At 40.2% G+C, this 23,075-nt stretch overlaps 1 protein-coding gene across 3 annotated transcripts in view; it reads right to left on the minus strand.

Moving 5' to 3' along the window:
* Window positions 1–23,075, minus strand: part of lrch1 (leucine-rich repeats and calponin homology (CH) domain containing 1) — a 91,941-nt gene that overhangs the window by 56,529 nt on the left and 12,337 nt on the right. The window lies entirely within an intron of this gene.

A 23,075-nucleotide genomic window follows, 5' to 3' on the forward strand; every position in this document is an offset into this window, starting at 1 on the left:
AAGGACTGGTGACATCACTTCCTGCTGTAACTCAGCAACAATAATATCAACTTCAGTTATCAGCAGCCCAATAAGGCCAAGAAATGTCAGTCCAATTATTCCACATTGTTCTGCCGAGGCTGAACTCTCAGCCTCTTGAAAAACACATTTTGTTTTGTTAATGGTGCAAGAACAGCACAAGGGTTCATTTCCTCTGGTGGAAACAATCAGGGAAAAGTCATGTTGTACTTTTGTATTCAGTATTTATAGTCACTGTGTTCAATTAATATCCAGCAAGACTATGAGCAGAGACCTGGTTGCTGTTTTTTTTGTTATACTAATCTTCCAGAGTTATGGAACAAGACAGGTACTACCTAACAACCAGGAGTAATCCGGAATTCCTTCATTTGATATTAAACAGACCAAAGCAGCAAATCATCCCACAGCAGTTGTGTTTTTTATTTGTGGAGGGAGCTGAACTGGTTGCAGAAAGTGACAGTAAGCATCTATGTGGGAAAAACTCAGCTTCAATATGAAAGAATACAAATGTGTGGATGTCCACAAGAATGAGTGCAGAGAACTGCCAATTTAAAAAATGCTGTTGCACCAGACAACGACTCTGCCTTAATAAGTGACCAATGAGAGAATAGTCTGAAGTCTCTTTTCTGCCTGTCGATGTTTCTTTTGTCTTTTGTCACAGCAGATGGCTGCCCCTCCCTGATCCTGGTTCTTCCTGTTAAAAGGGAGGTTTTCCTTCCCACTGTCACCAAGTGCTTGCTCACAGGGGGTCTCTTGATTGTTAGGGTCTTCTCCAGAATACTGTAGGGCCTTTACCTTACAATATAAAGTACCTTGTTGTAGGGCTGGGCTATATCATACCGTTCACGGTAATACCGGTGTAATTTTGGGCAACGATAGGAAAATGAAATATCGCGATAGAATATGGGTAAAAGCAGCATGCGCAGCGCCTATGTTTACATACGCACATGGCGGCGGCGCAGAATGAGAAGAGCGAAAGTGGATCGTTAAATGAAACGGATGAACCAGAATGTGTTTGTAAAATGCTGCAACTTCAGTGGTGTGGAACTGGTTTAGCTTTTCGTCCGTCAGATACACAACAAAGCACTATTTTTGGTAGAGCATGCTAGCGGGCCGTCGTTATTACCGTGTTTTTGGAAAATACGGCACACTTAAAATCAATCCTTTGATTTTTCTGAAAATCGTCAGTGCCCCTTATAATCCCGCGTGCCTTATGTATGAATTCTGGTTGTGTTTACTGACCTCGAACGACTTTATGTGGTACACGGCGCTCGAAAATCTGTCAAATGTTTCAGTACGACTTTGCTAAGCTACGAAACCGCACCGCTTGATGGATTGTCGGAGCATTACGGCTACCGTGAGCAGGAGCCTCATGGAGTGATACGTACTGTGCTTCAACATAATATTACTGTATTGTGTGTGTATAACCTCTTTTTAAGTTTTGTGGATATTCTACATGGTTATGCTGAGGATATGTCGGCCAATTTCCACTGGAAATGCCTTTTGGTTAAACTGTCACGAGGAATTTGCACTGTTACATTTTTATATAACTTTAATGCACATAAAAAACAGCTGCTTGTTTAAGTGAAAATACATTGATGGGGTTTTTTGCACTAATAAAGTTGTGGAGTTGTAAAGTATTTTGTCTAGTGTCAATTATATCGTCAGTTATATCGTTATCGCAAATTTTCAAATGTATATCGTGATAAATATTTTTGGTCATATCGCCCTGCTCTACCTTGTTGTGATATAAATAATCCAGAAATATATTGAACTGCCAGCACATTATTCAACAATATCGTCTTTCCAAGGCTTACCTAAGCTTATGTTCAGTCACAGTGTAAATGAAATGTCACATCACATACTAACAATATAGCAATTAGGTTCTGCCAATGCCATGCTAATGTTGCTAAGATGGTGTCGGCCATTTTTCACCCAGTGACAGCTGGGATAGGTTTCACCTCCTCCAACCCTAAGCTGGAAGACTGGGTAAGATATATGCAGAAAAATGCAGTGACAAAACCATGACCTTCACACAAATTCTGTCCCTTAATTTAACTATGATGGCACACAGGAACAAATATATATTTTTCTGTCATAAAAATGTCTACAAAAATAGCTCCTCTGAGGCACAAGTGCAGCAGGGTTTTATCAATTTAAAAAACAAAGAGAAAAAAAGAAAATCACAGCTGCATCTGGGCATCAGCCACACATAGAATGCATTGCATCATAGATCGCACAGTCACAGGAAGTGCTATTTAAAACACTGAACAAGAAACAAAGAGCCCGCCGGTCCTGCTTTCATCCGGCGAGCAAACAGCAGCAAGCTGACTCAACTCACAACAACACAAAGCTATTACTGGCAGGACGTATGTGTGAGTGTGAGCGTAAGGTGCGTTCAACACCTTTAATGCTCTTATTAATCTCCAAAACAACACTGTGGAAACTGTAATACGTTCAAATCTGCAGTGACCTACTATAAACCACGAGACACACAGGGACAGATTAAGGACATGTCGATCCTACAGACACACATCTGTCAAGTTACATTGGACTGTATCTATATGTGAGGCCGTGTAAGGAACACAATTGATGACACAGACCTTAGGACATTTAGCCCGTGACATACATAGATCTTCTTTTCACTAATATCAGCAATACCAGCGCTCAGGCCTGACTGAGTGTTTACACAGACACAGCTGTGACCATTCTGAAGTTTCTTGTTTTGTTGATGGCACCTGTTAAAATCCTACACTTGGATGGATGGACTTGTTGAGCTACTATGGCAACAATATATTTTAGGGATGCAACGAATTGATGTTTGGATTGGGCATCTGTGCAATATTGAGTGAAAAGGCAGGATCCAGTATCACTGACAATGGGCTTATTTCTGGGGATGATCCATCCAGTTCATTCAATTGACTTTACAAAGTTCATGACTGATATTTAAGGAGCCACTGTGTGACTAAGTGTGATGAGAGTTTAAAGTTTTTACTACTGTAGCTACCCTCCAGTTAACTTGTTCAACTTGCAGGATGAGACAGCAGCGGAGAACCAAAGCTACCTGTGCACCACTTTCTGAGGCTTAAATTTTTAGCTGCTGATAAAGACAAGCATGAATGAGCATTTATCAAGCACTGCTGGACTTCTTCCAGAATACGTTTTTTTTTTTTTTTAGAAAAGAAAATAAAGCAAATAAGTTTCAAACTTCAGCTGCAGTTATTACTTGCGTTTTGACGTGAGAAGAAAGAAAATGATAAACATGGTAACTCAGGTGTGACGTGAACGTGGCTCGAGACTACAACTAAACCAGTAAGGGCGTAAAGGCGAAACCTGCTGTTTAAATGAGCAAATCACAGTCCACTGTAGCCCTTTTCAGCCATACATCTTTTTTTAAGCCCTCTGACATCAATTTTCCCACACTTTTGTATGTTGCATTTTATTCAAGGTTTAATGCCTAATGAACCATTTTAAACAATCTCCATCCCGAGGCCCTGATGCTGCTAAACAATAACAAGGTACTCCCAATCAACTGCAAATTTAAGCTCTGGATTAGTTTCACAAGAACCCATTACAGAGCCATTAGATAGTTAATCCTGTTTATGGGGGCATTCCTAAAAGCTACAAGTCTTCATGATGTAAATACAAAACGCACACACACACGCCACACCCTGAGAAGCAGGCGTGGGGCTTCCTGTGTTAATAACAACACTCTCCTTCTCATATGAAAAAGGAAATGACCTATTGCTGCCACTGTGTGACCTCTGACTTAAGAAGAAGAAAGAGAAGAAGCCTGCTGCATGAATACAATGACTTTACTTCGCCTAAACCTCACTCAGCATCTTTTTAAGATGTGAAACAACACATATGTATTTTTCTCCCATTCCCATTCACTGTCAATCCAACACAGACATCAAGGACAACGTGCGGGATAATAAACATTGCAATTAGATGAAATTCAACTGTGAAAACTGATACTTTATCTCTTGAGCTTCCTCGTTTATACCCCACAATTTGTTAGAGCCAGACTTCAACTACACTGCTGCTAGTGTGAGGAGGGAAACCACTGATGAATGAATGAATGTGTATAAACCAGTCAGCGGTACCAAGACACTAATCATTTACACCCACTGGGCAGTTCTTTAGTAACACCTTGCTACTACCCCTTGCCTCAACTGTTTGCAACAGATTCAAGATCAGATTCAACAAGGTGCACATCCACAATGCACCATGCTCTACTGGACTGAGATCTGGTGACTGTGGAGCCGATCTAAATACAATGAATTCATTGTCAGGTTCAAGAAACCAGTTTGAGGTGATTTGAGCCTTGTGGCATGCTGTGTTATCCCGCTGGAGTCTCTAAACCCTAGAGATGGCTGTGCAGGAAAATCCCTGTTAGTTTCTGAAATACTCTGGCACCAGCAAAGATGCCAGATTAAAAGTCACTTAGCCCGTCTTCTCCGCTTAGTTTGACATTCAGCAGGTCGTCTTGTCTTTGCTCAAGTCTACATGCCTAAATACAGTGAGTTGCTGCCATTGACTGATTTATCAAATTGGTGATTGGCTGATTTGGCATCTGCGTTGACGAGCAGTAAAACAGGTGTACCTAATGAACTCCAGTCCACTAAAGTTAACGTAACAGTTACACCTTTTTTTTCCCTTAAAAAGAAAAAAAACCAACTTTGAAATACAAAACTGATCCTTCACAATAAAAAAATAAAATAATTCAACAACAATTGTGGGATAAAGACAGCACAGAGATAATAAAGAAGGCGCGTTTTGAATTTTTTTCAACAAAATGTTTCCTGTGCAGATGTTTCCTATTAGAAGCCTTTTAATTCATCTGAAGGAAGTTTTATTGACTTGCGTCAGCACAGTAGACTGGCCATAACTGCAGCAGCGTTGTGACTGTTACATTACTGTGCAGTCTTTGAGGATACGATTTCATGTAATTCAGTTTTACTGAGTCAAGACACATCAGAGCAGTTCATTTAGTACGGTCAACACAGTACTGTGAAGACATTACATATGCTTGCTGGGGATTTTGATTTTGGCATTAAAGACGTGAAAAACTAAAGGAAAACATGAAAAAAAGGGTTCTAATAAGGTGTTTAGGACACCATTTGACTATGCCTGGGCAATATGATAAGAAAAAACCCACCTTACCATGATAAATTGTTTTCTATCAGTGATATCAATATATATGACCATATAAATCACTATATCTGTTAGGCTTAACGTTTTACTCTTCATTTAAGATATCTGGGTAATTTTCAATTTAAATATTTATTTTCTGTCTGAAGTTGAACATAATAAATGTACAACAGACCATTACACAGCTGTGCTTTAATCAAATAATATAAATATATGTAACAAAATACAAAAACAAAGATTTTGAGGACACAACCCTACAAATATAAAAAAGAAATTTAAAAAAACAAAACAAAACAAAACATTCTGCAGATGTCCTCAGTACAAATTCAAGAAATGTGGTCTGGTTACGCTCCAAGGCAATAAGTACATGAATGAATACGGCACAGTGCTTTACTGTGTCAGTGAAGTGGGCAGTGAGGCTTGCACATGGATCAGATGTGCGATTTGACCACCAATCTGATGTGGTACTGAAGTGTCTCTCTAAAAGAAGCATAAACGTAATGTTTATGTGCAGGGAGCCGCTAACGACGTTCAGTTACTTTCCTCAGCTGCTTAAATCCAACATTTTCGACTTTGCTTTCTGCCATCATGTCTTTCACAATAAGGCAGGCTGCAGCACTTGTGATATCACAGTATCTGTTGTTTTGTTGTAAGGCATATGTAACATCAGAACAGCTTTAATGCATCTCACTGTTGTTTCTCTAGATCTCTGTGTTTCAGCTTCTCATTGCATTTTAAGACAGAACAAGTGTAAGGGCATTTTTAGTTCTTACCAAGCATGTACTGATACTTTGTGCTCTGCTCAGAGTAATCCAATTTCCCCAATTACATGAACTGTTTGAGTTAATTTGAGGGTCATGAGGCAGCCTGCAGGCTAACAGATAACTGAACCCTTTTTTGTCTATTTTATGACAAAGCTGGGACACCATTTTCCTTCCATTACCTCTGAGAAACTAAATCAAACAACATCAACAATTAAAAAGACAGGCTGACACAATCTGTGAGAAATATATAAAGCTAGCTCAACTATTTGAAAGACATTAGAGATAAAGAGCAGTAAGTGTGTTAGTGATGTGAACTGTGAGAGCCCAGCTTGTTGTACAAAGACTTGTACTATACACACACTCTGCAGCCACTGCAAGAATGTGGAGGCTGAGCAGCTGAGACACGAGAATGTTTTCTTGCCCACTGATTAACACAAAGCTCTGTCATCTAACAATAATACAGTGCGACAACAAAGAGGGAGGGAGAAGTGGTGGGGGTGAGGAAGAAAGGACGAAGGAAGGAAGGAAGGGAGACTGAGGAAATAAAAGAAGATCTAAAGAATGACCATGTTCACATCTGTTTAAGTTTAGCTACTTTTAAGTTCATTAGCCTGCTTATTTACCCACCACGTAGAGTAGAGCATTAACTAATGTGAACAAAGGGACACCAACTAGTTGTGCTACTCAGCAATTACATGTAGTATATTTGCTTAAATTCTCAAGGAAGCAGACTACTAAGTTTGCAAAAAATCTGACTGAAATCATCCAAAAACAAAAAAAGAGCGTGTTATCTGCCGATGCATGCATCCAACCGTAAGCATAGCTACAATACTACTATTATTACTGCCTGGTTGCAACATAAGCTACTCTGGAGTTATTATCCATTGTAAAGTGTTTCAGTTTTGCCATCATTATACGCCAGTTCCGTAGACATCCCCTAACCCCATCTTGTTGTAGCGTAATACATACTCTGTATAAAGCAGTATTGTGCCCCTACTTTCAACTACGCTATGTAATGTTATGCTGTCACAATGCTTTGTTCTTGATTAATACTTCTGCTTTTTAAAATGCATATACCAGAAATAAATAGTCATGTATCTGGTTATTGTTTTGCCTGTCATTCATGAACCAAACTGGTCACCGGAGTTTACAGACTATCCGCGGCTAACCACTTTAGCTAAACAATTTCCTGCAGTGACACTAAAATAAATATTCACTTCAGCAGCAAGAAACCGACAAGACAGATCACAAACACAAGACTATCATTCTACAAGCAGTATTCTGTAAGCTATTACATTTGCCATACTGTATTTTTTTTATTTGTAATTATCCTTTTGAATCCAGGAGGACTGATGGATAGTCAGTCCTTTTGTGAATTGCATGTCTAACTTGCATGCAAGTTAAGGCTATGATTAAAAACAATTGCTTTATAGTTTTAAAATTAGGTTTTGAACACAAAAAGAAAACAGTTCTAGTGTTAAAGTAGTGGACGTAGTTTGCTATCGTCTACCTCCTGCATAAGTCCAGTTTTTTAAATTTTGGTTGAAGACTTATAGCTATTTACATGAGTACGCATTGTATCTTAAGAGACTGAATCTTTAGGAAATAACATGATGAACATCATCGTAATTTTCTGATAATTTAACTGTCACTATTTTTCTGGCCAGTGCAGATAAGATATTTTGCCTTTCAGCTACCATTCTTGTCAGAGATTTGCTGCATTTGTACTGGCTGAGAGTGCATGAACATGTTTCTCATATTACCAAAGACTGCTGGCTCCTGACGGTTTAACTCTGAATTCTGCAGAGTCAGGCTGTGCCTGTCTGAAGACCTCGAATGTAAAAATATTCTCTGAGCATGTGATGCAGCTGCATCCTTTGGTTGGACAGGAACTCCTCCCTGTAGTACAGTAATGACAGGCTTTACACCACACACACAAATGTGCAGGGAGGCACACACAAACACAACAGACTAGTATAGAGCAACACTTTTAAACCAGATACTTAGTGCGGTGTTAGAACAAAAGGTGTAGAGTTCAAAACTAGAGCCAACACATTTGCAGAAAACAAAACAGAAAAAGAGAGAGAGATAAAAAGGACAGAAAATGTAATGAGAAAAAACAGAATAATAACGAGGGGAGATGAGTCAGGGATTATACAGCTGAGCAAAAGCTAGAGTGAACACTGAAATAGCTCTGTGGTTACTGCTATAACTGTTCACACATGTAAACTTTTACACACACAAGACATTTTCACACGGGTTTCTAACAATTTGTGGTGATATGTAGATTCAAACATTTGAGGAAGTTGAATCTTCAGACAAAAATGACATTTCAATTCCCAGTCAACTATCAGTAATAAGGTCACTTCAATTGTCAAGTGTTTTGTTACTGTCACATACCTCTTGAAAATTTAAATATACATACCAAAATACAGTTGAATTTTCGCATTTTGATGTTGTGTTTAAATAACGTTCAATTAAAGCTGGACTTGGAGGGTTGTTGTGGCTAGAGGTGGAAAATATTTTGCACTAAACTCTGAATGAGTGGTTGTTATTCCAAACTTACTTGATGATTTTATCCAATAGCTGAAGAAACCATTTTCAGTTCCATCCCACTTTCTATTTTTGTCAATTAGCAGTATACTGGAGCTGAACGGAGCTCGTAACGTTCTGTGGAGTTATGTTTAACACAAGTGTAACAGCTGGAATGGACAGCAGCTGTAAGCATTCAGTTAGAACAATAATAATGCTGTATTTGTTATCGTAAAGTAATAATGGGCCCATGAATTTTCCACGGACACATAACAGCAAAAAAAACCAAAACAAAACGTACACAACCTTCAGAGAGCAGACTTTAGTGGACTAGACCATGACAGGACTCTGATGTTTAAGACTGGGTTTGAAGGTTCAGGTTAGAATCAGCTTTACGTTAATTAGAAGGTAGCTATGATGGATGAGGGTAGGGTACGCAGCTAGGAGATGCATGATGTGAATGAGGGTTCTCAAAAAGGGAAGCACTTGGTTTGTAGGGAAGGAAGGGGTTTTTCTTGGCGGTTTTCTCATCACTTGCTGCCTACAAAGGAAACAGCCGGCTCTCAGATGGGTGGAGTAGCTCCAGGATGCTGAAGGTGCCACTGGGCGAAAAACTTGCTGCCTCAGACTGAGTTACTGCTGATGAGGATAATGATGAAAACCAGCTTTGTTATGGTAACTGCTGCTGCCAACTGCTGCAGCCCTGAAAAGATACTCCAACCAAAACACCAAGAAACGAATATGCTGATATTTGATAACCACTAACCACCCTTTTAATTTTTGTTCCCACTGACTATTGGACAGTTAGTAAGGAAGACTGCCCTTCCTTATAGGAAGCAAATCATGTGAAAGAAATATCTTCTTTCACCAGTAACAGATTTCACCATTTTAGATATTTGGTCAATGTTGGAAGTTGCTACATCCATATACTGTGTATAAAAGATAGATGTAGGAACTATGACATCACTTCAGTTGTCACCATCTTGTTGTGTTGAAACTGGATGTAACACATTCCCACGCCTTAGTTATTTGTCGATCACAGAGAGGCTCATCCTAAACTATAGCTTTAGCCACCTTTTAGAATAAAGTGGAGATTATAAATTCAGTATGACTCAAAATGTGAACCTCTAACCAGCCTGTGTCCTGGTGGATACCAACAGTTCAGTTCATTTAGGCTAATAAGGCTAATGCAGTGTCTGTGGTGGTGTCTGTTCAGGTCGTAACAAATTCCAGAGTGGTTCAATTATGGTTTGAAGGTGATCCGAATACAATCAGACCCCAACTACCAGGTGTACATTGCAAGTTTAAGCGAACGTCCTGGTAGCCACGTATCCTTTGCATTCTGGGATGCAACAGGATAGTACGAGTTAGTGAGTAACTGTGAAATGAACGTAATATTCTCCAGTGGTCCAGAACACAGCACCTTTGTTGCTCCACCCCAAACACTTTAAACTGAAATGTGTCACTACAAAACCATTCTTACTTGGTTTGTAGTGATGCATTTTGGTTCACTTACATATCGCTTGGATTTTTCTCTGTCTCAAAAGAAACCAAACCACGGGAAAAAGCTACATGTTTATAAATTCATCAACTGAATTGGACCAAAGTAAAAGAACTATAGATATGAAAACACTAAGTTATAGCTAGCAGCAATGTGGTGACCAGAGACCACAGATAGTCAGTGACTAGATAGTACAGCAACTTCCCTGACATATTAGCGATGACAAAAAATAGCCACTGAGAAGTTAAACTTTTTTCAGCTTCAAAGCAACTGAATCAAAGTTGAGAGTTCAGAATGCTGCTGATTGACATGAGACATAGCAAATACATTAGAGGGTTATCTAAGCAAGCAGAACTTAGATCGTGAACAAGCAACCACCCATCCATGACAAAGCCACGCGCACGCAAAGAGCGAGTTTCTTCCTGTGTTGATGGCCCTTAAGGAAGTAATCTTTGCAATTCTTCATCTGCAACCCTGAAGCTAATAGAGTTACTGCTGCTGACGATCCCTCCCCTGCCTTTGCTTGACTCTTGAAATATCCCATGATGATTCTTAGGGCTGTTCGATATAACGATATATATCGGATGACGATATAAAAACATCTATCGTTGCATTTTACGCTATCGTTTGTTTCGTGGTGTCGCAAAATAAACTGTTTACGGCAATGTTTTTTCATTATTTTGATGGTCACTGTAGTGGCTATATTAATTTCTTAAAGTTCTCTCTTTCTCTTATATTTAATATAACAACACTACAGACGGACAAGCGCCTGTTTTTATGCATTGTCATTAGCAACAATGACGGTAACACCACCACATGTCCGCTTGTTTATTTTCCACATAAACCTTTCACAATAAAGCTCAAGATCCTGTTGAGACTTTTCAAAATACACTGAATGATGTGAAAGATGCAGAGTATTTACGGATGAGAAGCAGAAAAGAGCCGTCAGGTGCTAAAAAATAAACCTTAGACTCAAACGTTAGAACAGGCTTTTCCCCGCAGCACGCTGTGTAATAAATACTCACAAAGAAAACGGCGGCCGTTGCAACTTATGTCTAAAAATGTATCATTTCATGCATCAGTTAAAACACTCGACTCCAGGTACACGACGCGCAGCTGGAAACACTTCCCGCAAGCTGCCCGAGATTCACAGAATTTACAGAAAATGTTACATTTTTGTGATTTATATCGTTATCGGACGATAGATGTCTTAATATTGGGATATGAGATTTTGGTCATATCGCACAGCCCTAATGATTCTTACCAAAACTTTGAAGTTAAAAAAAAAATATTCAGGAGTCCCTTGGGAAAACAGAAAAAACCATAAACCACATACTAAGAATGCGGTACAGGAAGCAGAAAAGAAGAAATGAAGAAACAAATAAAGAAAGACAAGAATGAAGCACAGGAAATAGTAAAGTGGGAGGGAAAGACAAAATAAAAAGTGAATGAAGTGGAATGACAGGAGCCAGGGTTGCCATGACAACAACTTTCTGCATGAATGCAGAGTCATATCTGTGCAAACATGCATGTGTGTGATCCTGTACACATCAGCAGCTGCAGTAAGCGTGTGTTTGTGTGCGTGTGGTTAATGTGCATCTTGTGGCCAAAAAACGCTTTTGTCTAAGCATTTCCAGTTCTAAACATAGATGCAGTGTGTATGTGTGTGTCCTCCCACAGGAATTCAGCATGACCTATTTCTCAACCCATGTCCATCTGCCGCAACTTCGCTCACACACATTCACAAAAACAGCCAGTAGAAAACATCACATTGGTTTTAAAAAGGTCTAACACACACACACACACACACACACACACACACAGAACATTCCTCTCTCTCAGTCATTTGGCCTCAGATTTTTTTTTTTTACCATTGGCAGAGATTTCAGCTAATAGCAAAGTGACTCCGGTATTTAAAAATGAGCTACAGTAATAGTGACTAAAAATCAAATACTGTGACTCACACAACAATATTTAATAAAATGAGCTACAGTAACTTGGCAGTAAACAGTGGTGAGTGACTAAAAATCTAATATACTGGCATGTGGCTCACCAAGTTTGTAATCACACAACAATTTTCTTTTTAATATAAAATAAAATGTTTGAGTATTTTACTGCAATAGTTTGTTTTAAACTTAATTTTAATTGCAGGATGCATCAAAATATATAAAATATATATATATATATATATATATAAATATATATATATATACTGGTATATACACTGCTGCAGAGTCTGTGACCTTGACAGCTATAATTTGAAACAGTATAAATCTAACTGTAAATGAATACATAACTGTTGGTCAAAGATTTCACAGAAGTAGAATGACCACAGGCCACAGTGAGGTTGGAGCTTGGTGCTGCAGGAAACCCGAGGTGGCAAGATGGGGCTTAAGTTACTCTGAAGACAAAGACAGAGATTTGGTGATGCTGCTGATATAAAACAGCGCATTCAAAAATTGAGTCAAATCAGTGAAACTTTTCAGGTTATTCCAACTTGAAACTTGTTTTGACTGCTAGACCACTTCAAAACTGAGTTCTTCAGACCTGAGCTGCTGAGTTGTGAATGCACTGCTGAGAATTAATTAAAGCTGTAGATAATAGCAGACTTTCCAACATGATTTATGATAGTGGTTTCGATCTTTGAAACCTTAAAGCACAGACAGACAATGCTTGGCACCCATATGTACCAGCATACGTCTAGGTTAAATTTACATTGATATGCTGTACAGATTGTTAGATTGGATCAGCAGAAGGGAATACATTTCCGAGATTGACCATTTCACTATTAGTGCCCTGTTCTGAATTCCAACCAATCCAATCCATTTCCAAACTTCTCCTGATCTCCTGTTCAGAAAGGTCATTTTCAAGTGACTTACCTATAGTATAAAGTCCAAACAAGATGATGGCTAGATATCTTTATGCATAAGTTCCACAACCACAACTTTATTGGCAGTTGTATGGATGAGTGCATGAAGGGGATGTAAGCAGAGCCACAGGATAGCATGCCTATGGCTCATGATGGCCCCACATCATGTGCTGCAGCACACAAAAAATCTGTTTGTTTGATCCAATATCAGATTTATGTACCTGTGAACTGGTTCCAGACCACTGTTTGTTCCTGCCCACTTGAAACCGTGGCTGTCCCACATATTTCTGACAGTGCCCGCTGGTGACAGTAAACACCTAAAGCAGTCGTGTGCTGTGACTTTACAGAAAGGAAAGCAGAGTTGATGCAAGCCCTGCTTGCCTTGCTTGTCCTAAGAGAGCTTCACTGAGCTAAAGTATGTAGACAACAGTCTGCAAATCTGTGTGCCGTCTCTGCATAGAACTGCAACTTTCCACTGCTGCTCATCTAGAAAAATGGACTAACCTTACTGGTTCACAGAGTTTCTTTTTTGTCATTTTTCTTTTGTTTTTCACTTCTTTAATAGTGCGCTCAGAATTTGCACTTGTACTTTTACACCCTGCAACACAAATCACACTTTCGCTGCTAAAATGATATGCATGTAAAAATACTGAAAAAGGAAAGACCGAGCAGAACCTACTGAAACAACAGGATGTAAACTTCCTGTTTGCATCCTTCAACATATTATGGAAGCTGCATTCATCTATGTAAATAGAAATCAAGGAAATAACAGCAATGGCGGTGCCAAAGTCCATAAATATTTCCTATTATGATGCCCAGGAGACAAACATGCAGCACCAAATCAATGGAAGATTCACACATAAAATCATTGTTCCCTGCTGTCACTTCCCACCATTTTAAAAATTAACTGAGAAGTACCCTAAAGGCTACAGTGAAAACAAATCTCCTGAAGAGTAATTTTGGCTTTTCAGCTGGATCCTCCTTAAGGGATTTGCTGACTGAGAGAATGTGTTCACGCATTAAAAAGGAAAAGGAAATGAGAGTTTGTTTGGAGGGTCCATGCCACTCCCCCTCCCGCCTGGTCACCCATTCCCCTTGCTCCATTTGTCTCTGAATCTCTATGTTTTGTTCTCTAGAACAACCGAAACGACTGTTACGTAACAGAGCCCAAGCAGTCCAAATGAACATCCACCCACATCAACTCTGAGAACAGTCATGTTCAGCGTGCAAAAGGGCTTACCAGCACATACACACAGGCAAGGGCTTAATTCCTTTTAAGGACAAAGCAGACCTAAAGACAACAATCTGTGTGTTTGTTTTGTTGTGCCATAATTCACTCATGTGACAGTGGGGGACAATGTTTCATCGTCCTGCTGCTTCATCGCTTGCCTGTCTCACTTCTCTGCCTATCTGGAAGGAAAAGTAGGACGAGGGGAAAACACCCAAAAACTTCAGTCTGCTGCTTTATCATGTACGAACAAGCACACACACACACACACACACACACACACACACACACACACACACACACACACTGACCTAACTTGGATCCACAGTATTACATAATTAAGTCCTTAGAAAAATAATATGATACAGTCCATGTTGTTATGTTAATGATCGTGCAGTGAAGTGAAATGATTTGTGTTAGCAATTAGCAGCATTTACATTTAAGTTCGACCTTCTGTGTCCACTGTCAGTTCTATAATATTACAGATTCTATAGCGTACCAAATGGAGTCATTTAAAGTAAGACTTTTTAACCACTGTGCCCTACTTACTGGGCTGATGACACTTCCTGTTCAACTGTTGAGACCAAAGTACTACCTTTGGCATAGTCAGTTATCCTGAGTTCAGAATATACGATACTGTTTGTCTGATATCATCACAGTGTCACATTAGTGTAAATAGAGGCCCAATCCTATGAATGCACCTATTCATATGCCCTCTATTGATACTGGCACACTTAATATAGCCAAATCAAAGGGGGATGTAAAAACAATGAAAACCAAATTTAAAAAAACTGAAACATGACACCTCCCCTATTGATCAAATTATTGTTTAGATCACTACTGGCCTATAATCTCACAATTGGTGCATTCCTAATAAACTCCTGCCGTGTTTTGACCGAGGGAGGGACATTGCAAGTTTGCCCCAACTGCATCTTAGCATCAAAGAGAAGGAAAGTTTTATGTTACTATGCTCACGTTCAGTCATATCTATGCAAGTTCACATGTTGACACAAAGCCAAGGCAATATTTTGTGCGATCTATTGTACAATATAAAGCGCCTTGAGGCGACTTTTGTTGTGATTTAGCGCTGTATAAATAAAAATTGAATTGAATATATACACTCCAAGACGCTAGCCTATTTGATCAGTATAATTTGGACTAAGTACAACACCTCTTTTGCACAGACCGGTAGGAAAATGTACAGCCTCTGAGCTTGTGTGTGTGTGTGTGTGTGTGTGTGTGTGTGTGTGTGTGTGTGTGTGTGTGTGTGTGTGTGTGTGTGTGAGAGAGAGAGAGAAGCTGGGGGATCTGTCTGTCTGACCCAGTGACCAGCTGACAATCACAGATTAGTATTTAGATTTAGGGAGTTGGTGTGATTATTGTCAGGGCAGACAGGGGAGTAAAAGTGACAGTCAGTGATGATTATAAATACACTGTATGTGACAAACCAATGCTGACATTTCAGTGATTTCAAGAAACAAACTGTCCAACAGTTGTCATTCATTGTGTATTATTATTTTTTCATACTAAAGATTCTCATTTCAAAGCCAAGATGTGCAGGGAAATTATTTGAATGGAGAACCTTCAGACACAAAAACCCACTCAAATTTGTTTCTATAAGTCAAAAACAGACCCTACACTTAAAAAAATACATAGAACAGAATCAAATAAAACTAACAGATAAACACTGAAAGTCTCAAACAGTCAAAAAAAGAGAGGTTTTACTTGTTTTACAAAAAGGGAGGAGAGAGATAAAAGCAGAGATTTTACAGTAAAGATGATCTCAGACAGTGTGAGAGATGGCGAGGAAAAAAAATGTTACCTTTAAAAATAGCAAGAAAAAAGGAACATGGAGGAAGAAGGGGAAGAGAGCTGGCAGGCAGGGACATTAACAGGATTAGTGAGGGGGAGTTTCCTCAAACTGGCAACCCACCAGGCACACTGTCAACACACACACACACACACACACACACACACACATCATCATCATCAAATGCAACAACAAACCCCCACTACTGACCCACATCTTTCTCTGCTGTCGGCATATCACTAAACTGTGAGGCCAAGTGTGTGTGTGTGTGTGTGGCCACTGGCAGGGCTGCAGGGGATGGCATGCTTACAAAACAGCACCCACTCCCACCAAAACCCTGGCACACTGACACACAGACATGATTCCTGGCATTGTAGAAATTCTAGGTTATGACGCCTTTAAATTCAAAATACTACAACTGCAGGGAGCGTCCAGGGAGGGGCTCTGTCCCTCACAGAAAACTGATTTCCTTAGTTAGCATCATTAGCTTAATGATGCCGTTTTCAGCTTGGAAAAAGTGCTGCTTTTAGTTGGTACAGCATGTTAATTCTCCAGGGTACCCTTCATAACTCCTCCTTCAGACATTCAAAGCTTTCCTAAATAATTTAATTGCCCAGACACTGATTGGCTGGCACGCCACAAAAAACCCACCACCTCGACAATCCTGTGTGTCAAAGTCTGCACAGAGGCGAAAAAATGAAACACTCTCTCCTCATCAACCTCAAAGGAGGAAAAGATGAAACCCACAGACATTACAACAACAACACTAGTCTTAAATTATCTAGTCAGAAATAAAGTATCATTAATATAACTCCAGCATCCACAAACATCACGAGCGCCTCACCTACTGTGACACTTGGACAGGTGAGAGAGCCAAACAGTTAAGTTTATATCCAAGCAGACTTTACGTTATGTGACCTAATGCTACAAGCTCTTTATCAGTCGGGATGTGGATTTATTTTATTTCAAGCATGTGTGTGCGTATGTGTTTGAGCATATGTGAACGCTGATTTATGTATGCTGGCATGTGCTTCATGGTGAATTAGGATAAGCCTGAAGCAGAGGGGTATGGAAAGTGTGTGTGCTCATTACAGTGAACTGGTTATTGATATGGATGTGTGTGTATGTGTCTGGATGACAGTATGATGCCAAGAGGATTTAAGTGGGAGATAGAGAGGTGTGTGTGTGTGTGTGTGTGTGTGTGTTGGTTTTGGGGGTGAATTTGGCCTACATTTGGAGGGATGAGAGAGAGTGTTCCTGTTTATTTATTCAAAGCGTCTGTCAGGACAGACCAAAACTGTACATCTCTGATTTAGAAAGACACAAGGTGGTCTCATTTTGTTTTAAAGCTGGGATGCAATTTCATTTTTTTATTATGCAGTACACATTTTTAAAATTTCACTGAAATTTAATTGGATCACAATAGGTCACACTTCACTGAATCCATCCATCTATTCACTTCTGCTTATCTTTTTCAGGGTCGTGGGGGCGCTGGAGCCTATCCCAACTGTCTTGGGCGAGAGGCAGGGTACATCCTGGACAGGTCGCCAGTATGTCGCAGGGCTAACACATAGACAGAGACAACCATTTGCACTCACATTCACACCTATGGGCAATTTACTGTTTCCAATTAACCTATCCCCACTAACTGCACGTCTTTTGACTGTGGGAAGAAGCCGGGGTACCGGGGGAGAACCCACGCAAACACGAGGAGAACATGCAAACTCCAAACAGAAAGACCCCGGCCTGATGGTGGAATTGAACTAAGGATCTTCTTGCTGTGAGGCAACAGTGTAATCCACCGTGCCACCACTCCACTGAATATGTTATATAATTTTTTATACACTAGAGTGCTATAGGGACTGTGGCACACTATAACAACAGACTACAAACTGCAGATGGTGTCAGATCTACATGAACAAAAAGCAGAATGATTCCTGGACTGGTGTCCAAATAATCGTCTGAAAGGGGACCACGCATGCTTCACCTCGTTTTCTCTCGTATACGCTCTCTGGACGTTTTATACCAGGTTGCACCTTCATAACTGTCTTAATTCTTTGTGCCATGGATTCAACAAGGTGCTAGAAACATTAGTCCTTCCACATGTTGTTCCATATTGACATGACAGTATCACAGTTTCTGCAGATTTGTGAACCGCACATTTTTGATGTGAATCTCTCATCTGCTTCAGCGTAGAGCGTTTTCAGAGATGATCTTCTGCATACCTTGGTTGTAACTAGTGGTCATTTAACTTATTGTTGTTTTCCTATCAGCTTGAACCAGTCTTTCCATTCTTCTTTAACCTCAGGGACAATTAACAGAACAACATTTAACATTTCTAAGAGCATTTTTTGCTCAGAGAACTGCTGATCACTGGATATTTCTCTTCTTTTTTCTCTGTAAAGGTTTACTAGTGTAAATCCCAGCAGCTGCACCAATCATACCACATTCAAAAATCACTTAATTTACCTTCTCCCTTTCTGATGTTCTGTTTGAACTTCAGCAGGTCATCTTGACCATGTCTGCATGTCAAAATGAACTACGTTACCATCTGATTGGCTTATTAGGTATTTGCATTAACACGGAATTGAACAGGTGTACCTAAAAAAGTAGTTCATGCATGTATCTTTCTTCTTCTTCTTCTTTTGTCCCTGGTTGACGGTTTCCATCCTGGTCAACTATGCACCTCCAGGCCTTGCAATCTCTGGCCTTGACCTTTGCTTGCTTGAGGGTTAGACGTCATTGTTTAAGATCGTTTTCAATTTGCTTGATCCAACTCTTCTTGAGCATACCATGCTTGATTGTCCAGTGGGCGAGGTGCTGCTGCAGAGGAGGACGATATAGCAAGCGACGGCTGCTCATGCGGCAGACGTGGTCAAACCATTGCAATCATCGCTTTTCCATCAGCTCTTCCATCGAGGGCTCCTGGTGACATTGAGTATGTATTGCGCTGTTGCTGAGACGATCACGGAGGGACACTTGGAGAATCTAACGCAAACACGCATTTGGAAGACCTCGAGCTTGTTGAGGTCGTGGTAGAGGATGACCCAGATCTCGGATCCATAGAGAAGAATGGGCAATACCAGTGTCCGGCACCAGCGGATTTTGGTGATGAAGGTTACATTTGTCTTCTTCCAGATGCACCATCGGAGGAAGACAAATGCCACCGCCGCTTGACTGATTCTTCATGTGTGTACTGCCCCAGTGTTGTAGGTCCTACTAAACATAGAGTTTCTAATAATAAGATCAGAGTATGTACAAGTAAATCCTGACAGCCAAAAGGTCAGACTCAGTGAGAGCAGAAAACATTAAAAAACACAAAAAACATAAGACACCCCCTTTAACTGGTCCAGAGGAGACCATTTAGAATAGGGGCACTGGGCTCATCTGTAACTGTCAGGTTATGTTAATGCTGTTCAATGCAAAAAGCTTGCCGTAAGTCAGCTGGATGAGGTGTGATTAGTCAATGTGAAGCTAAACAAACTAAATACAAAAGAACCAGTTTCTCTCAGCTGACCACTGGTATAAAACCAGAACTGAGCGTATCCCTAAGCATAACACTGACACTATAGCAGAGTGATGATTTAGTGAGCTCACAATAATTAACACACAGGCAGACACAGTTTATATGTGTAATCACATGGTGCACTGTGCAGCAGAGAACAGAAGGAAGTGACCTTCAGATTGCAAAAGGCCTAAGGAAGGAAATTTGTTCCCTTCCAAGGTTATCTAGAGAGACCGCTCAGAGGGGCACACTATCAAACAAGAATGCAGGTGGGGACGTCCTGATGCAGACGAGCGGCTCAAATAATTAGGTATTTTCCTTGGACCTTCCCATGTCATGACTGCTGGGGTGGGGGTGTAAGTGTTACTCCAGTACACCACAGCAAGACAGTGTTTCACCTGCAGCAAACGTGGCCCATTAGTACACTGCACTTCTCTGGAATTTCTTTAGTGGAAGATTTTAAATGAGCAGCAAAAGCTTAAAAAAAAAAAATCATTCTGTTTTGCCGTACATGTCTAAATGTTAACATTAACATCTGCAACCACCATTCATGAATCAGTGAATGGTGGTAGCTAACCCTGCCAAACCTGAGGTAATAAATCCATGTGCTGAAGGAGGAGAGGCAGGTTTACATGAGCAGACTGAGGCTGGTCTTTGGTCTGTCAGTGTGTTTGTATTTTCAGCTCCACAGAGCAGCTTCAGAGACACGTCTGATCTGTGCAGCGCGCAGCAGCAGATGACAAACACTGATAGAAGAAAGCCTCAAAAGATCTAATTCAGTCACAGGCACACAAGATGTGACCACACACATGCTGCACTCCCGTAATCACAAGCACATAGTAGACTACAGGACAAAACATGAACATGAAAGAAGAAGAGGAAAAAAAAATGCTCAAAACATGATGTAATGTATGACATCAGTGTCAAGTGATGTGTAAAGCGATGATACAGCCTCAAGTCAAATCCTGGCTTACGGGTAAGTCTCAGGTATCAAAAGCAAAAACCTTTTCCTTATATGCTCAGTGATCGAGTGTCCCACAAGTCATGCCCTCCTGATCCTTCCTAATCCTTTCTGTTAGAGCCTTAACTAACGGTTACTTAAAATATTTTCCCACCATTAATGAAATAATTGTTTGATCTGTGAAATAATAGCCTGTCACAGACTCCCAGAGTCTTTAGCTTTGACTGGGAACTTCTGACCTTAAAGTTATAACACAGGAGGGCCTTGACACCAAAGACTACCTTAAAACAGAGGGGCTACAGTGTATCGCATGATTTCAACTAAACCGAGTTCAGTGACTTTTGCTTCATCAACACTGTAAGTCACTGTCACTGGTGTTCTGAATAATGCAACTGCACATCGAAGGCTTTCCTCACATCATGCAGGTAACCAGTCTGTCGCAGGGCCTTTTAATAACCAATCAATGCTAAATTAAAGAGCAAAGCATTGCTAGTCTCTTCCTCAGAGCGAGGATATTGGTGGACACCCAAAGCCGAGGTAACATACACAAAGTGGAAAAGGTATATTTCAATTTCATTGTCAGTAAATGTCCAAAAGGCCACTCACAGGAAGCGCAGCACACGTGGGCCACAAAAGGACATTGTTAGTTTACAGAAGTTAGCATTTAGCTCCAATGATAGCCTCTCAGAGCTGCCAGCAAGTATGTGATCCTCCAGTGTAATGTTAAATTTATGTTTGCTGTGTTTTACTTCACTAGGAGAATAAAAAAAAAAAATCAGCATTGCATTAGGCAGCCATGAAGTAATAATTATATAAGTCCAGCTATAGCTGCGGCCGTGCTTTACAGTTGTGGTGAGGGGGTGGGGAGATACTTGGCTTCCTTAACAGGAAAAGCTCCAAGCCACTGCCTCCTGAACACAATGTAGTGGGGAGCAGTTACTTCCCTCCTCTGTGCTGGTGAGAAAACCAGCATCTCCACCCTCATTTCCCCACCTTACAGTATCATTATCACAACTCCACCCATCTTCAGGTTAGCTTTTGCTCCACTGACTAAGAGCAAAGCTAGTGCAAAGACACTTACAGCTCTGCAAGGTCTGCAGACCTCTGGACATCTTTGACATTAACTACACTTATAATAATAAAATAAAACTCAGGCATTCAGTTCACCATTATCATCACGATTAATGACTAATTAATTGATAATAGTGACATTGCTACGGCGACCACAGTAGACAAACAACTTTGTAACATAGGTGAAAAAAAAGAGATTGTAAAATTGAGTAACCTACAAGAACAGTAACCTGAGAGATGATAAGACATTATGTGTGTTCTATTCTTTATATTACAAAAAAGCTGATGTATCCAGAAGTGATGAGCATCCATCAATTTTTCTATCTACTTCTACATTTGTCTGGAGTATATCATATAATTTCTTACTCCGTTCATAACGGAGTAAGAAATTAGTCACCAGGAACATCCCTAGTTTGGGCAGGTGGTAGCTAACTTCAATGTTAGCTTGACCTCATTTTATACAACTCTTTAAGAACTTGTCTGATATTGCCGTCTTTGGCTTGTACTCTTGTTTGTACAATTACATAAAGTTTCAGAGATGATGTAATATGTGACATCAGTGTCACAGTTTCAATGTGTAAAAAGATGTAACAGCCTGAAGTTATATCCTTACTCATAGGTAGGTGTCAGGTGTTATACTCAGTGATCAAGTGTTCCATATGTCATGACCTCCTCTGATGAGATCCTTCCTAAACCTCTGTTAGTTGTAACTAAGACTAACTATGACATTATTGCTTCATCTGGAATCTTTTTTCCACCATTAATGAAGTTGCTGGGTTTTTTTCATAGAAGTGCTTTTTTCTATGTCTCAGTGTTTTTGCCTATTATTCTCTCTCACAAACACACGCAATGTATCCAGCCATTGTCTTTCCTTTAACTTAGTAAACACGACAGTGTTTTCCCTCAGAATTTACCTACATTTCTGGTGTAGTATGGAGGCATGCTAAGAAGTAAGCAGACTCAGTGAGCACAGTGTAGCAGCATGAGGAAAGGCTCAGCACTTGCTGCTGGCTGATGTTAGACTGATGTTAAACTTGCTTGCAGTGGTTCTCCAGATGAGAACAATGACCACAAGACAAGAGACTCAACACAGCTGAATGACAATGAAGACTGGCAGCAGCTGAACTTTTAGAGTTAGAGAAGGGAAGGTTGCAGTTGCTAATGGATCGCATCACCATTTTGGATGGATGATAAAAAAAAAACAAAAAAACTTGATAAATATTCTGAGCAGCTGTCAATATATCTGGTGAAAGCAGCGTGTAAAACAACGCTGTAAAACACCCATATTTTTTTAAAGGCAAAAAATAGTTGCACAGACTTTAATGACTATTCAAGTTTCCAAAAATCCTGCCCATCCATGCGCTGATCCAAGCTGACAGAACCTGGATTCGGTCCTGTTAGATTGCACTGTCCATCTCAGTCCACTGAGCTCTTTTCTGATCTCCCTGAGCTCCTCACTCTCTCTGACTGGCGTCTGTGTAGCTCTTCATCCCTCAGAGAGAAAACCATTAAATGCTCCATTAAGTGCTTCTTTAACTGCCTCATTCTATATGCATGAGCCGCTGGTCCTCCCTCTTAGAGCCCTCTGAGAACAAATCAATAGGAGGTGGCTGAAGGTGAAGCGCACAGTGAAGGGTAATGTTAAGGCATCTAATCATGAGG

The sequence above is a fragment of the Oreochromis aureus genome, linkage group 16, assembly GCF_013358895.1.
Source record: "Oreochromis aureus strain Israel breed Guangdong linkage group 16, ZZ_aureus, whole genome shotgun sequence".
Classification (NCBI taxonomy): domain Eukaryota; kingdom Metazoa; phylum Chordata; class Actinopteri; order Cichliformes; family Cichlidae; genus Oreochromis; species Oreochromis aureus.